The sequence below is a fragment of the Typopeltis vanoorti genome, chromosome 2 (assembly GCF_054136105.1).
Source record: "Typopeltis vanoorti isolate ZY-2024b chromosome 2, IOZ_Tvanoo_1.0, whole genome shotgun sequence".
Classification (NCBI taxonomy): Eukaryota; Metazoa; Arthropoda; class Arachnida; order Uropygi; family Thelyphonidae; genus Typopeltis; species Typopeltis vanoorti.
The window spans coordinates 160,656,697-160,679,638 of NC_143550.1; the positions used below are offsets into that span (position 1 = coordinate 160,656,697).

The window sequence follows — 22,942 nt, forward strand, 5'->3', positions numbered from 1 at the left end:
ATTTTGTTTTATATACAACAAAAAAAAAACTTATAAGATTAGCTAACTCATTTATACTGCAACCTTGGTGTCAACAGGTCGGTTAAAAGCAGTCGGCTTGTACCTCTCCTTAAATTTATTTATTTTTCTCGAATTTCTGTTGCCACTCATATGCACATTTTCGATGCGCATTTTTTTTATTCTTCATTAATTGTGTGTTTATTTCAACACAGTATTCAGACAGATCTGTTTAGCTTACTGTGTATTTATAACGTCTTAGGCCTAATCTCTTCTCAATACCCATCGTTCTTCTCCTTAATTTTATTTATCATTAGTGCATCACTCAATCACGACGAGAAAATTCTGCTCCTCATTCTCTTACTGACTAACTTATACAGCTTACTTATACCACTCCCTTTTTCATGGATTAAAAATAAAATCCGTATGTAAAATACTTTCGCCAACTTATTATGTCGCTCTCGTACTAAACTCTCTGTTTAATCCATCCTCATATTCCTGTCATAATCCTAATAAATTTTATTCATCGTATCTGCCTGAAATCCGGGAGATCAGACTTCTTTACCTTGGTCTAGACGCTTTTGGATCAAGGGCTTATAAGGAAGAATAATAATTACCTTATTTGTGCTGATAAGTAAGAATAACATAGCAGTTGCGTTTTGCACTGTCTTTACCACGTTTCAGTATCCTGAACTTCAACTTCTTGTCGAATATCGCGTCTTGATCCTTAGCCTCTTCAGTCTCATGAATCATACTGCCATGATGTGATAGACACACAACCTTCAATGTTTTCCGTCTAAAATACAAAACTATAATCTCTAGCTACATCACTGTCTCCAATGTAAAAGTATATAAAGGAAAAAAAAATAGCCTCTTCGGTTTTATCTTTGATATTACCATACTTTGCGAAATGACACAGCAAGTTGTTCACCCGATTATTAGTGTTTATTTTTATGTGTTTATCTTATTTGTAATGACGTCCATTTACTAAAAATAAATTGTAATTATAAAATCACCAAGTTCAATCAGAAAACCGGTTTTATTAACGTAACACTTAACACAATCATGAATTACTATTCGCAAGGGAAAACATAACTATACGTTCCCGTCGATAGCTCAGTTGGCCCCACCCAGAAACAATACATCACAACTGGTTACTGTCACGAGACTTCACAAATATGGAACACGATACTACACTTCCTACGCAAGAAACAACCGTTCACCGAGAAAGACGTATTCTGGTTGGAAGACCAGAAAATAAACAGAATTGAAAAGATCCTCATAATAATAACTATGCATGCAACATGGTCCTACCGATGCGACAAATTACGCGGAAGAGAATCAAGACCAAACATCCTAAGTAAAATTAACAACTACCTAAAAGAAATAATCAATGACACACTAAACAACAAAAAGATAACAAAACAACAATGGAGAAAAATAGGGCTGATAGCGGAAGAAGAAGACGGAAAGATAACAATAACACCCATAAAGGAACCCCTTAGACGTTAAAAAAAAAAAAAAAAAAAAAAAACTGACCCCACACAGCACAGCACACTCCTGAAATAATGAAATTAAAGTCACAACACAACAAAGTAAAATACATTACATGTGTGATGCACTGTATTCTATAAAAGTTACGGATCTTATAAACTATAATATGAGAATAATGATAATGAAGGGCATACAAGACAATGTACAGTGTACATATAGTATGCATAAATTTTTCAATAAATATCTGGCATAACAAGTGCTATATGTGTCACGCATATCACTATATATATATATATATATATATATATATATATATATATATATATATATTATAATTACTAATATATTATACTATGTAATAAACTAGATAAATGTAGCATTCTATATCCTGCATGTTCTATGTATAAGATAAGAGAAGAAAAAATGTTAATATAACACATGCAGGAAGAAAACTGTATATACCAAAAAACAATGTATAATATACATATATATGTGTGTATGTAGATAAATATATGTATATGCAAGAATATACCTACATATTATGGAGAAAACTCAATGATTAAATAACAAAGAGTTGTTACCATAACGCAATGCATATTGGAGATATAGAACGAATGCCTGCAAGTTAGAAAGATGTAAATATTTAACCCAATCCAAATGTATAGTTGTCAGAATAGAAATGACTGATGTAAAACAATATATAGCATATGCATGTATATAAGTGTGTGTGTGTGTGTGTGTGTGTGTGTGTGTGTGTGTGTGTGTGTGTGTGTGTGTGTGTGTGTGTGTGTGTGTGTGTGTGTGTGTGTGTGTGTGTGTGTGTGTGTGTGTGTATAGGGTATGGATATACTAGTAAATGTGCCAATATCAAACATTTGTTGCAATAACGCAATTTATATTAAAGGTATAAAATGAATGCCAGCAAATTTGAAAGCAGATGTAAATATGTAACTCTTCCAGCTGTATAGCTGAGGGAACAGAAATGAATGATGTAAAGAGTAAAAATAACATGCAAATACAAAAAAAAAATAGACATATAGAACTAATGTAATTGGTTAGTAACATATATGAAAATAGATATATCTAAAATATTACGTGTAAAAAAAGGTAGATAAAAATGTACTTGCAAACTGAAATTGTCAACATATTAATATGAAAACAACAACCACGCTATGTAAAATTGTATATAAGATTGTAAATATTTGTAAATAGTTCCGAATGTACATAGCATGTGGATTATACGAATAAAAACTCAGTTGGCAAAGCGGTAGACTGTAGAAGTAACTAACCATAGTTATCCATAGTTCGCTGGTTCGTCTCGACGGATTTTTCAAAAAAGTTTTTTTAATTCGTTATTTAATTTTTTGATGAACGATATCATACTTTAAAAAAATAAACATTCGGAATTATACAATTGTTTCTTCTACTCTCAAGCGAACTTTCAAATTAAAAAATAAATATATTTCTAAAAAAATATCCAAAACAAGCCCAACTGACTACATGGAGTATATGTCGCATATAGCTACTAAAGCCATCTGGTAGTGGTGGCATTTTTCATAATGATAATTAAATCTTCAAGGTTAGTAGATTGCATAAACGTTTCAAATCGTATTTCAGTAATTTATGATTTAATTCATGATTATCGGATTATCAATTTATTGCAAGGTGGCTCATGATTTTTGATAGCTGCTCAAAATCCTGTAGTTGTGGTTTTCTGTTTATTTTTGCTAGCGAGTTAGAGGTGCTTTGTATGGCATCGAATTTTCTAGTTAATCAGAACACTGAAATCCAAGGAATAATCTCTACAGAAAATACACGCAATTTATGACTAGATAAAAGTTACTAAATAAAAATTGTAATAATCGCGTACAGTATTTAAGTGACGTTTTGGGTCACAAAAAAAAAAGCATTTTAAGTGACAAAATATAAAAACAAGATTAGAAAATTTTAAAACACTGTAGAAAAATTGAAACTGTTATGTAAATTATTAAACATCGAAAACTATGTGACTTACCATTGCTTTTCTAAAATGAGTAAATTAGATTAGAAACAACTTTTATCCACCTCTTTTAGAGCCTCCGTAGCTCAGTCGATATAGACGAAACCCTGTGGTCGGAATGACCTGGGTTCGGTTCCAGTCCATGACGTCAGGAACCTTTATCTGGTCTCTTATGACTAAAGGTGAGTTAGCTGGTCGGTCTCATACGGAAGTAGCGTTTTTTTCACCAGGAAACTCGGGTTTTTCGTCCCCCAGAACAGGCAAATCAGCTCGTGAACACACACACAAGGATCTACAGTCATGAAATATACTTAATCCCTCATTAGGACGGCTCAACCCGTCCTAAGGGACGGGAGGGGGAGGAAAGGGGGAACCCTCTACGAAATAAATAAATAACCACCTCTTTTGCAAAATTCGTATCCTCCCTATTGTGATCTGATCTTCCCTTTCGGTCGTTTCCGACCGTAGGTGACTTTGTAGGCATTGCCCACAAGGTATTCCTGGTGAGATTTTTACAGGGTAGTTCACCATTGCTTTCCCCAACCCCCCAATTTTATAAGGGCTTGTGACTGGCATATGGCTGGGATGATTCATGACTGTAATCCATGTGTGTTCACGGAGCCGATTTGCCTGCTCTGGGGGGACGAAAAACCCGAGTTTCCGGGTGAGGGAACCCTCCCCCCCCCTACAAGACCGGCTAACTCACCTTTCGTCGAAAGAGACCAGATAAAGGTTTCTCATGTCATTGAGGAGAATCGAACCCAGGTCTTTCTGACCAAAGGGCTTCGTCTATACTAACTGAGCTACGGAGGCTCTTCCTCCCTATTAACTAATATAAATACAGTATTCTATTTTAATGGTGTGTTTGTAACTGTACATCTCCTGTAGCATTGCTCTGTCGAAGAGAGAGAGAGAGAGAGAAAGAGAACTTCCTTGGACAAATTTTGGGGAAATCGGATTAGGATTTATCCTAGGAAGGTGAATTTCGGTTCTACATTCTAGACCCCAAATATTATTTTAAAATCCAATTTTTTTTTGAGTTTGGGCGGGAGGGGTGATATTTACGCGTACTGTGGGCTCAAAAGGGTGCTAGTATATAAGTTGTTTTTAAGCTAATAGACAGGGAGAGAAACATAAAAAAGGAGAAAAAATATAGAATATTTGCCACTAGAAAAGTATTCTGTATTTCCATGTCTGATATTCTAGATTCTAGAAAGTTCTTAACAGTTCAGAATAAAAATAATTAAAACAAACATGAAGAATTTCTGTTATTGAACTCTTAAACCGTAAATGCATTTTAAAAGTTGGTCAGTATTTTCTGATATGATCAATAGTTTCTCGGAAAAATCTAGCTAACATTTAATATGGAAAATAAAAGCACGATGGTGGGAGAGCGTGTTACTTAAGTACTCGATATTGAATTATTTATTTTTTTATGAGATATTTATAACAGATGTGATTTTCTAAGAAGAAACATTATGTAGTTTTTCGCGGTGGCTCACATTCGCTATAATATCACTTTCTCAAGACGATATCAATAAAATGATGAAGGGAAGGTCAAAAATGTCAACAAAGGAGCAATTCGATTTCCTACCAATTTGAGCTACTCCTGTTGGTATATCTTAGATTTCCTTCCTCGTGTGTGTGTGTGTGTGTGTGTGTGTGTGTGTGTGTGTGTGTGTGTGTGTGTGTGTGTGTGTGTGTGTGTGTGTGTGTGTGTGTGTGTGTGGTGGAAGGAAGCCGTCGAAAATGCGTTTAAGAAAGAAGAAAAATGTTTTGTGTCACCTTGGAAAGAAAGTTCATAAGTGACGCAACAAGTTACCATGACAATTGATGCGCACCATCTATAAATAGTACACAATATCTGAGTTAGCAGTCTGATTTTTATCCAAGTTCAAATTATAACAAACAACACAAACTAAAAACTGGCTGATTCTTGTGACAACTTTAGGCTTAACAGAATATTCACTGCTGGACGCATTTTACAAGTTGAATAATTTTTCGTTTACGTGTTTTAAGTTAAATGAATCAAGAGCAAGTGGTATTAAAAAAAAAAAAAATTCAGTAAACTTGAAAATCGATGCAATAAAATCAAGTTTCGTTCTAAAATCTGGTCATTGAAAACCAGCTATCTCCGAAATATCAGCATATATATTTGATTGCCATAATGTTAATTGCTCAGCCACGTTTACAGCATGAGGCTGGATTATGAATGTGCCTCTATATTCTTCAAAAACAACCAGGCTGCACATAACGCTCGAGATAGGACTTAATCGTTCTGGTACTGTCTTTATTGACTACAACGAAAACAGTCTCTAACTGCTTAGATATTTTGCGATATGGAATGTAGTTTAGTTTGATTCCTTCGATAATAAAACCACACTTTTTTTTGATAGTTCAAATTCAATTCTATTTATAAATCAAAATCACGATTTGAACACATTAGCGCAACCGGCAACCGCTATGGTCGAGCAGGATGAACAAATACAAAGAGTAAAACCGAATAGTTAGAAATAAACATATTGTAATTTACTGAATGAGACTGCTCGCGAGTAGAATTAGTGGACGATTTTTTAGCGAATACATTATTATTACGGACACCTTTCATCTTAAATTTAACATTCAATCAGCAATCCACGTATTACCATTTGGTCTTTGCACAAGCCTATAAACGTTTTCATTCTCGACAGACAAATGACCGCTCCCTTCCTGCGTGACCGGTCACCCGTTAAAGTGCGACATTTAGATTCACTTCCCTTGAACAGAGCAGCCGTATCAGAAACCCATGAAGCATAAATGTTGATAGTTTTTTTTTTTTTTTTGCCAATAGAGCAGAGTGAGTCAAAATATAACTAACCACAAAGCCGTGTTGTCAGAGGAATAGTTTTACGCATTTATAATTTATAATGTGGAGATGCAATCATACCGCGTTTTGTAGAAGTAACGAAATAGCCACCACGGCACAAGTAGAGTCATGGGATTGCAGGAAACGACCAAAATTCCAATTGGAATTGTTTAAAAACGTTTGTATTTTCACTTCTTACAACCATGCGCCTTCTTCTTCTTCTTCTTCGTTTTTTTTTTTTTTTTGGTTCTTTACTTAAACTTCGTCAAAGGTCGTAAATGGTCAACTGCCACCATTTATTTATTTCTACTATAGCTTATGTTCTCACACTGATAGTCTAACAAATTTATTTGTTTTCCGACTGCGCCAGTTAGACCATTTATTGAATGCGAGATCATAAGATTTTTCAAACTAAACACAAAGCAAATATTGTTTTTATTCTTCCTTGCTTATGCTAATCTTTACCTTTGATTAGTCGTGGCTTGATTATTGACCACTTAAATTTAGTCTAATGCAGGTTCGAAATTTTCATTGAGAATCAGTCCAATGTGTTGTTCACAAACCATTTAATTAAATCAAAAAGGAATATTTACAGTTTGATACACGATTGCATTACAATTCTTTGATATTTCCAAATCTTCCTAATTCAAAGTAATATCCTGCTAGTCAAATATACACAAACTGAAAATAAAGCATACCTTGAGTAAGCTTAATTCTATATCAATATGCATTATCTTGTTGTATCCATAAACAATCACACTTGATATACATTCTTGTTCGGAATCATGTACAAGGCAGTACTGAACGAGAATTGTAACTATACGTGTATATGAATCTTTTGTCAAGACGAACGTGCTCCTTTTGTTTCTGCCGGCTCGTTTTTGATCTTCCCCCAAACTTCTTTGTCCGAGTCGTCGATTATTCTGTCCTTTTGGACCCCTTAACATGGCGGCAATGTGCAGCCGTTTCCTAGCGAGATGCCCCGACAATTTAACAGTTTTTATTATTCACATCACGTATACAAATTATACATATTATACTATTCAACTTGCATAATTATCACAATATTTCACAATACGATTCAATGCGCAGTACAATGTTACAAAATAAAATTCAAGTATTACTATCATATTCTGTTGGTACTAACACTTATTTTGGCTATTATTTTCTCATATATGCAGGTAGAATATAATATATTTCGAATGGTTTCATGATAAGTAACTGGTTTAGAGTAATGTAAGTTAGTTAATGCAAATATGTGTAACCAAGGGCCGTAACTATACATTTAAAAGAATTGTCAACATTCTTTAATCCCATAAGGTAGTTTCTCAATCTTTTTCTGAATACATATTCTGAGGTTATAGATTTAATTTCATTCGGAAGTTTATTTATAGCTACTCGTCGCAATGTACTCGAAAGATTTATGAAAAATTTCTTTGTTAGCCTTAGATACTTCCAGCGTGTTTCGACCGCAGCGCAATCCACAGTCTACATTATACACCAAGAAACTTTCAGTGTTTCTTTTTACATATAACAGACAACCCTAGAGATATAGTTTCTGAAATGGTAGAATTTTATATGATATACAGATCATTGGTTGAGTGTGCGAAGTCGGTAGTAGTTATGGCTCTAATTATGCTGTTTTGTATTCTTATTAATGGAAGGAGATGGTTGTAATAATCTCCACCCCAACAGGTGATGCCATATTGCAGTGAAGAATTTACCCAGGAATAGTATAAACATCTTAAGGATGCTGTATTTACAAATTTTTTAACATAATATATTCTGTTAATTATGAACCTAAACTTATTTGTTAAGAAAGTGGTGTGGGAGTTCCACTTCAAATTGCTATCGATATGGAGACCCAAATACCTGACGGTTTTTTTTTTTTTTTTTATTAAGCTACGGTTACAATTTAGGATGTCACAACATTTCCTTTCATGCCATTTTATAGTTATACTGTGATCTAATTTGTCTGTTAATGTAAAATACATATATCTCGTTTTGTCGGTATTAATGTTAAATCCGTTGTTGCTAAACCATGCTTAGTTTTAACATATCGCTATTAATCCGATTTTTTAGCTCTTCAAGGGTTGTTTCGGTGTATACTAAATCCGTATCGTCAGCAAAGGATATCATTTTGCCAAAACGTTTGTATTTACATAGACTATTAACATATATTATAAATAGGATGGGTCCTAGTACCGACCCTTGTGGGACTCCGTATTTTATTATGTTTGTTGTGCTTTTAAATATACCGTAGCTGGTATATTGTTTTCTATTATTCAGATAGGATCTGAACCAGTCATTAGTAATTCCCCTAATGCCGTATTTGGACATTTTCAATAGCAATAGGTCGTGATGAACATTCGAACGCTTTAGAACAAGTCGAACGCTTTAGATATATCAATATCAAGAAAAACAGCTGCTGTGTGCATTCCTTCATTTATTCCACTATAGACCTTTTTATGAAACTCCAATAGCGCTTTTTTAGTATTGCATCCGGATCTGAACCCATATTGATTAGTTGCGTAAAAGGATATTGTATTTAAATAGCTATTTAAGCGTTTGTTTTTTTTTTTATCAGAATTTCAATAAACTTTGAGATTGTGGATAGTATAGATATCGGTCTGTAATTTTTGATTTCATTTCTATTTCCTCCATTAAATAACGGTACAACTGAAGCAATCTTTAAGTATTCTATAAATTTACCATGTTCAAAGGATTTATTAATGATATTTTTAAAGAATTGTAATTTATGCCTAACGATAATGCTTAGCTTTTAACATTTATGTTGTCACATCCCACTTTTTTCCCTTTTTTTAATCCGATTACTACGCTCTTCACTTCATCTTCGTTTACTGCATGTAGATACATAGAATTCTTAATCCACGGAAGGTGACTGACATACTTTGCCCTTTCTGCAGGGTCGAAAACACAACTGCCATAGTTGGTAAAGTGGTTGTTCATTTCGTTAAGTATATCAGTGATGTCATTGCCCTCTGGAAATTCTCGCGTTTTCTGTTTTGTGTTACCTATTATCAATCGACACAATACCTCTCATCGTGGCGGACCCAGGTAAGAGAAGATAGAGAAACCTCAAAATCCTTCTCGACGATTCGGCTTATAAAGGCCCGGACTTCCGTTGTACGCATGCGCGCGCGTCTCTCAAATCTTCCATATATGGTCATGTGTTGACACCCGAACATGACGTCATACTTCGCGCGTCTTTTGAAATTGCCATATATGGACACCGGTTAACAGCGTCACATAATGACGACACGCGCCACGTTATTTTAACAAAGGCCTATGATTAAGTTATTACAAAATGCGAAATAAAACAAAAAAATTGACATTTCTTTAAGTGCGATTCCCCTAGAAAAACATGCAAAACAGAACATGATAAGTTACTTATCATGAGAGATTTAACAGTGTTGTTAGACTTATGTTGAGACAATTAGGCTATGAGGTGAACATTCCATCACTGTGTGCGTGTGTTCTTCTGCGGGTTTGCCTGTTTTGCAGAAAAAAAATCTGAGTTTCTGAAATTAAAAAAAAAAAAAAAAAAAAAAAAAAAAAACGTGTTCCATCCATCTGGGACCGGAAATTTATTTTTAGTTGAAGAGTCCTTATATAAAAAGTTCATGACCTGGGCGAGATTGGTACGCAAATTTTTCAAAGGACACTATAGTGTAGAGAATTCTTATTAAAATACTAATCCAGGATTCGATTTTGTTGTAGCTCGGACTGCTATTTTAAATAAACTGAATTTTATGTCATGGTTTCTATCATACAAACATGTTGTCCACTGTTGACTGCACTTTCTGGGTTCACTTTCAAACATCAAATGTTCTTCGAGCATATCCTCGCTCTGTCTTGTGCTACTTTGATAAGCGGGTGTATATGTGTGTGTGTGTGGGTGGGGGGGAGTTATGTGATTTTACTGTGAATTGTCTTTAAGAATTAACGTAATAATATTTATGACTTAGACGAATAATTATCGATTTCCTTCTCGATTCATTTTATTTTATTAATGAATTGATTTGGGATGATTTGCTAATGACATGCTAATTAATATTAATATTTCATTACAGTTCAAGTGGTTTTTTCTCACCTAAATTACAGCTAAAGATTAAGTAACAATTTCACACTTTTAATGTATATAACGCCACTTAAATCATGTAACTGAGAAGACCTCATGGTGAAGAAGATCGCAATTTCTTAATTCAGAAATTAATACGACCATGAGTTTATGTAGTAGCTTTCTTTTTCTTTCTTTCTGTTTTTTTTTCTTCTTTCTTTTTTTATTAATTGGGAGCAATTGCTAGCGACTGCTTTGAAAAGCTTTGTATAACTGTTCTCGCTTTTGGGAGGGAGCCAAAAGAAATACAAGAATATTTATTAGCATTTCCTTTTAACCTGTAGTAAAGATCACCTACCTCTCTTCCTTCATAATTTTTATTTTCAAAAAGTCTCATATACGACAAAATGGAACTTATGTTGACACTTTAACCAAACTTAAGCCTAATAATTTATATTTGTATTCAGAATATAAACAATAATACTGGGGCTACTTACTGAATTCAGATTCGTTTTTGTGTAAAAAAAGGATCGTTAAAACTTACTTGACTTTTTTTTTTATTTATTAAATATCGTATTAGTTCAACTAAATTAATTATTTGTGGTTACGCATGACTCAAAAAAGTTAAGACCGTGAAGCGTTGTTATTCAAATGTTCCCTGTTTATTTGTCTGTTTTGCAGAAAGGTTAAATAAAAATAATAATAAACTCGGCGTGGATGTTCGCGATTGTCTTTCAGGTGGAAGATGAATTTCATCATACAGTGTGAGATCACCATGCTGCTTACTGGAGGCCTGAAGTGGTTTGACAAATTCAATACTTGGTCTCTAGAGTAGGATTCGTTGACTAGTAAAAAATAACTCAATTAATAAAAATAGAAAAATAATCCTTAGCCCACCCAAGGTATTATTGAACTATAGGTGTACACAAAAACATTTCGTGAGTGGGAGCCACATTTTAAACGAAAATAATCTTCATTTCAGAAACCGTTCTGGTTTTTCAACAGAAGGTGTTTCATTCTAATTCAGGATCGTTATAACCCAGAGACACGCTGTCTTTTTTTATTTTTATTTATTTATTTTTTCTCCCGAATGTGCTGCGATGTTTGGATTAGCATTTCTTCTTAAACTCAAGTTCGTTCTTGGTGTTTCCCATGAACAATCTCCCACAATTTTCATACTTTTATGGGATGGATAAACGAATGAAAAAAATTAAAAATGCACGATTCGTCACCTGTATTTTCTAAGGGAGGTAATCTAGTCAAGTGGAGCTTAAACTCCTGTTGATCGAACCATCAACACAAGAAAGAAAATGAAACAATTTCGTTTTTTGTCTGTTTTTATGTTTAAGGAATCTGAGACTCCTTAAAAATGGGAATTAAGTAGGAAAGAGATAGCATTCCCAACTTAGTTAAGACATATTGCAGTTGATAGGGATGATTAGTAGACATAATGCTTTATCTATGAGGTCAAAGCATTATCTGTTAATAGTGTGTGTTCACCTGGCCAGTTTGCCTGCTTTATTTTGGTGTGTGTGTGGGGGGGGGAGAACTTCCACCTCCGTACGAGACTTGCTAGTTCACCTTCCGTTGAAAAGCCTTCATAAGGGGGTTTTCAGCTGCAGGCGAATTAATGTCAAACTGGAAGCCATAGGTTTTTGCGGGGGGGGGGGGGGGGAGGAAACCTTCCTCCCCCCCCCCGCAAAACAGGCAAAGTGGCAAGAAGAACACACACACACACACACACACACACACACACACACACACGATTAACAGATTTAATACATGGCCTCATAGCCTTAATTGCTTTGGCTGTCATTCAAAACACTTACTAGAAGTTCTCCTCAATGCCAAACCCTCGTATGCTTATAAGCGACGCGCACACATGTTAGATGTGCACGCGTGCTACCTCTTCACGACACATGCGCACAGCATACTTCTGTAGTTCGTGCGCGTCTTCATACTAGAGTCAGTATAAATCTCTTCCCCCCCCCCCTTATTTATCTTTTCTTTCGTGTAAGGCATTCGGATTCGATAAATTCTTTTTTTTTCTTCGTATAGTCCGTCCGTTATTCTGTAGAATTTTCGAAAAATGGACAACCATTTTTCAGTTTCAAATTGAATTTTTCCGGTAATACAAACGACACAAGAGGAGCAGTTATTTGTTTTCTTTAAACTCTTTATAAGTTTCGTACCGATTATCATGAAGCGTTTTCCAAAGTAATTGGAAAAACACGTTTTTCTGGCGGGGGGGAGATGAAAATTTGGAAAAATAATTTGCAAAATATTGGACCACCTTAATTTTTTAAATGAGATTTTAGGAGTTTTCTTATCATTTGTACATCAAACCCATCTTCGTAGAAAATTTTAGACTTCTTCAGTCCTGCCGGAAATGGTAAATATTTTGATCTGCATTGTTAGAGCGTGCATAAATATGATAGATATCCCCACCCCCTCTTGTAAATAGCGTGTTATTGCGTATTGTGATTTTCTAATGAATTAGTTAAGTATTAACACTGGATAGCCAATTCAGGTGTGTGTGTGGGGGGGGGGGATACAAGAAAATTAGAACCCATGGTTTCAAATACCTTAAGCCAGTTCTGATTATTAGCACAGAATGATTAAACATCGGACAATTAATAAAATGTTGCCTTAATCCTATTTTTAAGTGCTGCAACTTCTCAATGGTACGTAGTAGATTATTTGATGTTTTTTTTGGGAGGGGGATCAATATTTTACGTCAGCAGGTTAAGAGTCTGTTATATTATTATATGACATTTTGTCGTGGGGTTTAAAAATACGAAAAAAAAGATTGCTTTAGAACACGCGCATAGTTGGCTGATTGAATAGTTCTTTCACTTTACATGCAATGAGCTCTTACTATCATGTTCATAGAAACTGTATCACTTGTTCTATGATATTTTGGTCATTAATTTGAATGCCTATTTGAAAAGGGATAATAACACAATAATTGTCACAAATAATGAAAAAGTTGGACACTTTTTTCAACAAACGCCCAGGAAGAAGTTGGACTTGGCAATCACCGAATGGAGACCAAAAAAAAAAAAAAAAAATGAAATTGACTACATTTTAACAGACTGTAAAAGACTGGTACAAAATGTTGGTAAATAGGCGAAACATATTTCAACGTAGATTCTGACCACAGACTCCTCAGTGCCATTATAAGAATAGACCACAAAAAAGAACAACATATCAGGGCAACATCAAACCACAAAAGACAACCCAAACAAATAGACTACTACCACAAGTTCAAGAAGTACATAGAAGAGACTGAATGGACTATTAAGAACCGTTACATAAACGATGACTATATTGACTTTATTAATAAATTCAACGAGTGCAAGAAAAAAAATCAGAAATTCCTGTGAAACAAAAAAAAAAAGAGAACGACTCTCACCTCAAACTATGGAACTACTGAAAAAGAGAAAAGAACTAAAGAAATCTGAAGAAAATTTTCTAGAATACAAAATTATTTGTAAGTTACTAAGGAAAAGAATTTCAGAAGACTACAAAGCTTTCAGGATACAAAAACTAAGAGAAGCAATGCAGGCAAAAACCAGCCTGAAAAAAATAGATTAAATTTTAAACAGTCAATTCCATCTGCTTTACAGGATCAAAATGGAGAAAAACATACTAATAGAAAAGGGATAGAAGAAATTGTGCAGAATTTTTATAATGATCTCTATGCAACTAAGTGCCAAGTTTCAGAACCTATCATTCCAAAACCAAGCAATATACCAGATGCACTTCCAGAAGAAATAGAACATGCCCTTAAGAAAATGAGTAAAGGTGAAGCCTCAGGACTTGATCATGTTAAGGCTGAAGAAATCCAACAAGGTGAACCAATTATTTTCAAAACGTTGGCTGCCAGATTCACGTGGTACTTCAAAGAAAGAAAGATTCCAGAGGAATGGAAGATTTCAAAAACCATACTTCTATTCAAAAAAGAGAACAAGGAAGACAAAAAACTATCGTCCAATCTGTCTAATCTCTCACATATATAAAATCATGAACAGAGTAATACTGAACAGAATCCAAAACACTCTCGAAGACAACTCCAGTAGAGAGCAGGCAGGATTCAGAAGAGGCTTCTCCACAATAGATCATATCCAGGTCATTTCACAACTAACAGAAAAATGTAGAGAATACCGAATCCCTCTATGTTTCCTCTTTATTGATTTTAAAAAAGCATTTGATATCATAGAACACAATGCAGTCATCAGTGCCTTACTGGAAATAAATGTGGATCCTACGTACATCCACATGATAAAAGAAATTAACAAAAATCAGACCACACAAATAACCCTATTTGATCAACCTATAAATATAGATATAAAGAGAGGGGTCTGTCAAGGCGATGTAATCTCCCCAAATCTATTTACCAGCACTTTAGAATGCATTCTGAAAAAAAAAAAAAATAGACCTAAACGGAGGAATAAGCATAGATGGTGAAAAACTACAAATCCTTATGTTTGCCGATGATCTAGTACTGATATCCCACAACCCAAAAGACCTAGAAGAAATGGGTGAAAAAATATACACAAACAGCAGTAAGATAGGCTTAGAAATGAATCTAGAAAAAACAAAATGGATCAAAAACATCTACACAAGTGACAGTCACGTATGTATTGATGGCATCCCTATAGAATGGGTTGACTCCTACAATTACTTAGGACAAACAATAAAAATGAATAATGATTTATCTGAAGAACTAGCAAAAAGAAAGAAAGCTGCATGGCTATCATTCAACAGACTAAAAGAAACACTTACTGATCCAAATCTTAACATCTCTGCGAAGGCAAAACTATTTAATAATGACATTTTTCCATCACTCACATATGGATCAGAAACATGGAACACAACAAGAAAAGAAGAAGAAACTCTCAGAATAACTCAGCGTGCAACAGAACGCAGGATTTGTAACATCAGCAAAATGGAACATGTTAGAAACACGGAACTAAGAAAGAGATCAGGCATAAAAGATGTGGTAACTGCAGTATATGAAAGCAAGATGAGATGGGCAGGTCACATAGCCAGAGTCAGGGATAACAGATGGATATATAGAATACTCAACTGGCAACCAAGAATAAAGAGAAAACTTGGAAGACCACCTACAAGATGGGAAGATCCACTAATGAAATCTGTGGGTATAACATGGAAGAGAGAGAGGCTCGAGATCGTTGGAGGCATCTTAGTGACCTGCACTCATGGAGAAATCCTGAGTGAAACACAGGTCCATCAAGGTAATGAAGGTAATATAATATTTTTATTTTTTTGATTAATACTTGTCTCTTCTTAGTAGATGCGATATAATTAGGATAACAAACTTGAAAAATTTGCAAATATTTCAAAATGGGTGGACTGATATTTTCACTGCAAAAACAATTACCGATATCAAAATTTAGTTCAACTACACAGTTTTATTGACATTCAAAGCCAAAAATTCACTTTTTTTGCTGTTTAGTACTTCATGTGTCTTCTCTTGCCTTTATTACAGCTTGGTTTCGGCGATTAACATTAACGAGGCATTAACAAAATCAAATTCCTGACGAATGCAACTGTCAATTCATGATTACATATCATTATAATGGCTTCTTCTTGTGTATTTCAGTCTTCATTTGGTACCACAAATTCTCAATAGGATTGAGATCTGGGCTGTTTCCTGGCCATGGTAGTCGCTGAATCGAGTGTTCATCGAGCCACTTCTACAGCAAAAAATAAAGCTCTCTGGGAAGTACTGAACTCAATTCATGGTACATTTTAGAATTATAATAGCATTACTTACACATTTTGCCCTATGACAAGGGCCATAGTCATCTTGAAAGATGCAGTTTGTCGTTACGGTAACGTGATCTCTGATGGCAGGCAGCAACTCTAAAATTTTCTGGTACACTTTTGTGCATTCACCGAACCTTTTGTGAAATGCAAGCGACCAACACCATAATACGACATGCAGCCTCAAATCATCTGATTAACTGAGAATTTGGCTGTTGACACGAGACAGTCGGGGTTGAATTTTTCCCCGATCGTCTTCGAACTGTCTATCTGTCGTCGACGTTCTGCTAGTTAAACTTTTTCTCGTCAGAAAAACTTACTCTTTTCCACTGATCAGGGATCCATTTGGAATGCTCTTTGCACTAATTTAATCGAGCATATCTCTTTTTTTTTGGCTAACCATCGCTTCTTTTTTAGGGCGCCTGGCTATCGGTTCCTGTCGAATGAGTCTTCTCCTGACAGTTACAGATTGCCACAACTCCCGTTGTTCTTAGTCCCGTTTCAGTTCTCCGGACGGTGCATGGCGCTTTTTGAGGCGGAGCTTCTTTAGAACTCGATCTTGGCATGGTGTAGACAGTGGCTTTCTTCCTGTCACCTTCTTCCTTTCAGCAGATCTAGTTTCCTTCACTATGACAGTAGCCGTACCACAGTAGATTTACTACAGGACACCCTTTTAGCCATTTCACGAGGCGGGGGGGGGTAGGAATAGTCTTCTTTATTCATATCGCACTTTTTCTGCGAGGTGTTAACCGCACGTAACTAGCCATAGCTATCTTCGCACGAAAATGCGAAAACTAGCTCTTGCTGTCAATTTATAGCATAAAAAATTCTGATGCAATAGCAGCAACTATTGCATTATACAGAAACCGTGGGAATGATAGAGGATGCAATACAAAGAAATATCTAATGATAAACCAATGAAAATGACCACTCAACTATTAAAAACTGTATTTGTGTAAGGTGATGCGGTTTCTATGAACATGAGTGTATTTCCACAGCTGAATTCGAACCACTTAAAGGCATTCACTGCCTCGGACAGGGGCACGCCAAGGGTATTTGCCGCCCGGATGCAAAGTTTTATCGGCGGTCCCCAATAGTGCATTGTATGATCCAAATTAGATATTAGCTACATAAAATGCCGCCCTATCAATGTTGCTTCCCGGGTGCGATGCACCCTTGGGTTGGTGCGGCCCTGGCCTCAGGCAGAGAATGCCTTTAAGAGCGGATGATTTTCCCTGTCAAGTATGAGACCTACCATCCTGCTTTTTACCGGAATGGCTTGAACAAATTTCATGTCTGGTCTCTAAGGTGTAAGACTTCCTGGTTGTGTAACTTTTAGCCCGTCCATGTGCTATAGATTTACAACTTTTTGCTGGTGGGATTGTCATATAAAATGAGTGATTTTGTTAACAAGCGGAGCGTTTTCGTAATAGTCTGTTAAAGGAATGAAATTATGAAAAAAAAAAAAAAAACATATTCTGTCTGCAAGGGAAAATTTCTCTTAAATTTTATTCATATCTGTCAGTTATGTGTTGCTTAATATAAATTTGCTTTAATTTTTTAATAATTAATGGAGAAAAAAAACAACAAAAAACTTCCGGCGTGTTTGATGGAAAGGAAGAAGGAAGAACATTTGTTAGGAACAGGTGCACTTGCATAGAGCAGGTGTGGGACTTCTACGTCTGTTCTTTAGAACGAACACTTTTCTGAGTCATTTCTCAAAGTTAAAATCTTCAGGAATTGAAATTCAATTACAGTAACTTGTTCTACTCTTACTCTCTAAGAAATTGCCCATAATCCCCACTTAAGAGTGGAATAATAATACTTATCTTTAAAAATAATGCACAAATTTATTTTGTATTTGTAAAAAAAAATAAAAAATAAAAATAAAATAAATAAATGAAATAAAAGCATTGAAAAGTGTGCAGTTTAACTCACGATATAAATAATTTCATTTTGCGTCTATTAAAGCATGTTTTGCTACTTAGGAATGATTCAACTTCGTGCACGTCTTGGGAAGAAAAAAAAAAACGACTCTGTGAATTTTTTAAACTGTTAGCAAAAGAAGCTTGAAAATATTTGCGTAATTAGATATCTATTCACGAAATCACGCATTCAGCATGTGTTACCAAATCTTCTATTCATGACGCATGCGCTTGGCAAACGATAACATAAGATGCATCATGTACTAATGTTATAACACTTCAAGATGCAATGTAGTATTGGATGTGTCAAATAATAACAATAATCATGGGTTAATTCATACTAATTCAACGAAGTTTATTATTAAAAGACAGTGTATAATACTAATTCAACTTTTTGAATTAGTATTATACTAATCTTTTATATCTTTTACGCTGCTTCTGAGAATAGGCACCACCTGACTGACGATACGTTACACTTCGTTTTAATGAGTACAGCTTTTCTGCTGCCAGAACGGTTTTGGAAGATTAATTTTTATTTATCCTTTCAGTGCTCCGCTTGACCTTTGTATTTTACTTTATTTTCTTTTCCCCTTTCCCCCCAATAGTCGTTGCAGATATCCCATCTGGAACAAACTCATCAACTACCAGTTATATATAGTAGCGAGCAGGTTATTTTCAACTGGTCCGACACAAAAATCCCTCTCCCCTTATACTATACACCTCTCGCACGTGTCTACTGACGTCATTTGTGACGTTCATAGCTCTGTTTTCGTCGAAGAGTATGAGCCAAAACGAACAGGGTTTTTTCATTAAGTTTATTTTTTACTAAGGAGAGTAGAATATACTTAAAAAAAAACATCGCCCCAAAACTGTTCCTGTTTCGCTTTTTTTTTTTTTTTGTCCCTCCCATGGTATGTGTGTTGCTGGAGATATGCCAGACAGAGGGGGAAGGGAAGGTATCGGATGCTGTACTTCAAAGAGATATAAGTGGAAGACCCATCTATTTGGGCAATCGCCTTTACATACGAATGTTAAAAATATATATTTATACATATTTTTTTAAGTTTTAATCGGCTTTTTCTGATTTATTTTCCTCGCAGCTGAATAAACGAACACATTGCAGGTGGCGCATCTTCTGCTTATAATATATTTGATAAATTTACCAAACGAGTGTAAGTGTTGACACTTTATTGTTTATGAACAGTCACGTGTTTTTTAGGCACGTTGCAGCATGGTTGTTGAATAGCGTTGTACGCAATGGAGAAAACCACAGAAATTAGGTAAGTGAAGAACCTTATTTGCTATTGCATTCCCTTATCCCAGTGTAGTATCCCATTTTTTTTTGCATAGCTACACGCTTTTCTCATCTTTTCTTTCTTTCTTTTTCTTTTCTTCTATGTTAATAATCCACTATCATTGTCAAACTGCTTTTGTATAGTAGGAAGAATTCTGAGGTTAGTCCAGGGGTCACCAAAGTTATTTGCCCGTCGATCCCTTCAAGCGTTTCTTGACTTCTTATCGACCCCCTATATTTTACTATTACGTAATTATAATAGGACAAGCAAAAAAAAAAGACGCTTATGTGAGTTTTTAGATTGTTTATTTTATAGTTACAGTGTTTATTGTATGTATAATATAGTATATATTATTATATTACTATCATTAGTAATATCACTGGTATGACTAGTGATATTAATAAACTACTGGTATTAATATCACTGGTATTACTACCAGCGCTGTTCAACTCTTCAACATAGAGAAGTTTAGTTCGTGAATGAATAACGATTGAATTATAATATGTATGTTGATGAATTTTAGAACATTAACGCTCACTTGTATGTCGATGCGCAAAAATGAGATTGGGATTGAATACTTGTATCAGTAAATAAGAACCACGCACGTGTTGCAATCTCGCTCCCACTGCGCCGGCTGGCAGGAACCACCAACATCCGTTTATTGGTAAATACGTAATTTTGGCCTACTTGATTGGCCTCAGTAACTATTTTCATGACCTTGCTCCATCTTACAGGTCCTATTCATGGACCTGTAAGATGGAGGTACTGATCCCACGATTCACTCTTGATTGCGTTGTCATTACCTCCATGTCTTTTGTCATGGAGGTAATCCAAGTTATCGAATTATATATTACCCATACAATGATGTCTTATATTTTCCTGTCGACCCCTGAGCCCGAATCGACTCCTAGCAATGTCATATCGAACCCTTTGGCGACCACTGGGTTAGTCTGTAACTAAAGAAAATGCACGTGTTTTAAAAACCAAATACGTTTAATGAAGGAAAAAACGGTTCTAGAATTATATTCATATTAACCGTTTTTGAACATCAAAATCACGAACTGTTTATTACTGCCTGTACCATCACTATTTAATAAAAAAAAAATAGTGATAGACTTTTATTTAGTGGTTATTGTTCAGTTGATACACTAGAGGGAGCTTCTGTTGTTATTGCCGGGCTAATTTATTCTTTAAAGTTATATAACCGTATTCACTAAGAATGTATTTTTAATGACCTTGAAATAGCGTTTCACCTGTTTCGGTTACCATGGTAACAAGTACTGAAAGTTACTCGTGAATACGTAAATACCATAACGAATAGTTCTTTCTTTGCATAGAGCATGCTTTGGAAAAATACACGCAAATGAAACGCAAATTTATTGTTGTCCGCTCTCGTATTTTTTGATACTACCCGAAATTGCTGCCAGTAGTTTGAAGCTCGTGGAAGACACACTTAAGTTATATTTAGCATGTCTTAATTTCCTTTTCATCTCTTTTACTCCCCCCCCCCCTTGTTTTTTTAACTCTGTTCTTGCACGTGTTTGACTCGTGTGGGGTTTTTGTTGACGCGTGCATCTGCGTTTACGTGTTTGCGAACATGAAGTCCTTGTTTTGATTTGACTATTGCAGAGGGTTTTTTTTTTTTTTAATGCCCTTGGTCCAACCTAGTACTCTTTCGCATTTTTCTAGGTTTCGTTCCGTTAGTTGACTTTAGTGGAAAAGCATGTTGATTTGTTTGGTTTAATAAATGGACTTTGTTTAATATCAGCGTCCACATCCCACTGTAATATAATGTATTGGTTGAGCTGTATAGATTACAACGGTTATTAATTTTAACGATCGCTGAAACCTATAATAACCATCATGATTTTGATGCGCTAGATATTAATTTGAGGGGCTGGTCACAAATTCAGAACATTTACTCGTAATTAAAAAAAAAAAAAAAAAAAGGCTATTGTCGTATGCTTTTGGAAAATCGTATATTCAAAAGTATACCATATACTGAATTGAAGCGATTGTGCTAAGCAGAAACCATCAAAATATTCTAAGATTTTTTTTTTCTTGAAAAAACAAACTGGAAAATGTATAATTTTAAAAAGAAAAGATACTCCCGCACAAGATTTATGTTTATAATTAAATTTATACTTCTTCCGGCTTGCTATATGCCAAGAGGTCTTTTCCAAGAACATTTTTTTATTTTTTTATTCCAGAAATATTCGAAAATGGCTTTATGCATATTGAGTGGCTAATTTATTGGCTCCACCTAGGTAATAGTGAGTAGTATTCACTCTTCTTAGCTTCTATTGGCTTGGAGGTGCCAAAACGCATTGCTCAATGATGCTGGCTTGTAAAAACTCGTTAACCACACTTTCCTCAGATTTGATGGCGCGAGATCCCTGTCTTTACCAGCTAGTTCCATATCGTTCTACAAACTTTCGGATGGGTTTAGATTCAGTGACAGAATAGGTCTGTGAAGTGTTTTAAAGTCACTGTCATACTCCTTCGAGCAGTCTGCGCTTTGTGAGATGGTGTAAAAAACTGTTACCAGATGGTAATAAACTTGCCTTCAATTAGGCACCGACTCTACTGGTATCAGGAAGCGGTGTTTACCAAGAAAACACTCCTATCACCAGTCATCAGAAGCATCACGCACAACATCGCATCAGTTAGCTCTTTAACGGGTTTTTCATCCCACAAAACATGCAAACCAGCCAGAAGAACATGCGCAATTAACAGGCACACACACTGGCCTCAGAGCCTTGGTTGCTTCTTCGGCCATGATCCCAAATAGCAACAGAATATGTCCCCAACCCCATAAAACGTAATCCGTTTCTACTGAAGATGTGACCTTTCACCTGTACAGTTTCTAATCCTATGCAAACCCGTCCAATCTTACATCGCTCCCAAATGTTTTCGTATTTGGGACGATGTAAAAGAAAAAAAATATATATTCCCTAGACATCCTTGAGGCTGTCCAGAAGAGTACACAAGGTTGCCTGCATTCCAGAATCCTTCTGCAGTCACTGTTGTACTACGCTGCCATTTAGATGCATTTAGTTCATCTGTTAGATTGTGTACTACTCTTATGAGTCTTCAACAGTGCTCCGGTCACCGAACTGTAAATGGCTGCGTATCTTCTGACTGTTTGGCCATTCTCGGTACATTCTAGCCCGCTGTGTGCTGATTTCGAAACAGTCTGATACTTGTACCAACTATCATATCGCGTTCCAAGTTGCATAACTCGCACTTTTGATCCATCATTGTGTGGGAATCGTGCGGAGTCTCTCTTTCTCTCTCTCACCTTGTTACTGCCTAACTTATATATTGCCCGGAATTCTTTGAAAGAACATTAATAGCTCAGTCGGTTTTGACGAAGCCCTTTGGTAGGAAAGACCTGGATTCGATCCCGTGTATGACGCTAGGAATCTTTATCAGGGCTTTTCAGTTAAAAGAAAAATATTTATCCTAAGAGAGATGCAGCAAAGGAAGAATGGTAGGTTAGCTGCATTAAAT

The 22,942-nt window shown here is 35.4% G+C and overlaps 1 protein-coding gene across 1 annotated transcript in view; it reads right to left on the reverse strand.

Annotated features, from left to right (window-relative positions):
- LOC150109579 (uncharacterized) overlaps window positions 1–22,942 on the reverse strand; it is a 114,136-nt gene that overhangs the window by 78,382 nt on the left and 12,812 nt on the right. The window lies entirely within an intron of this gene.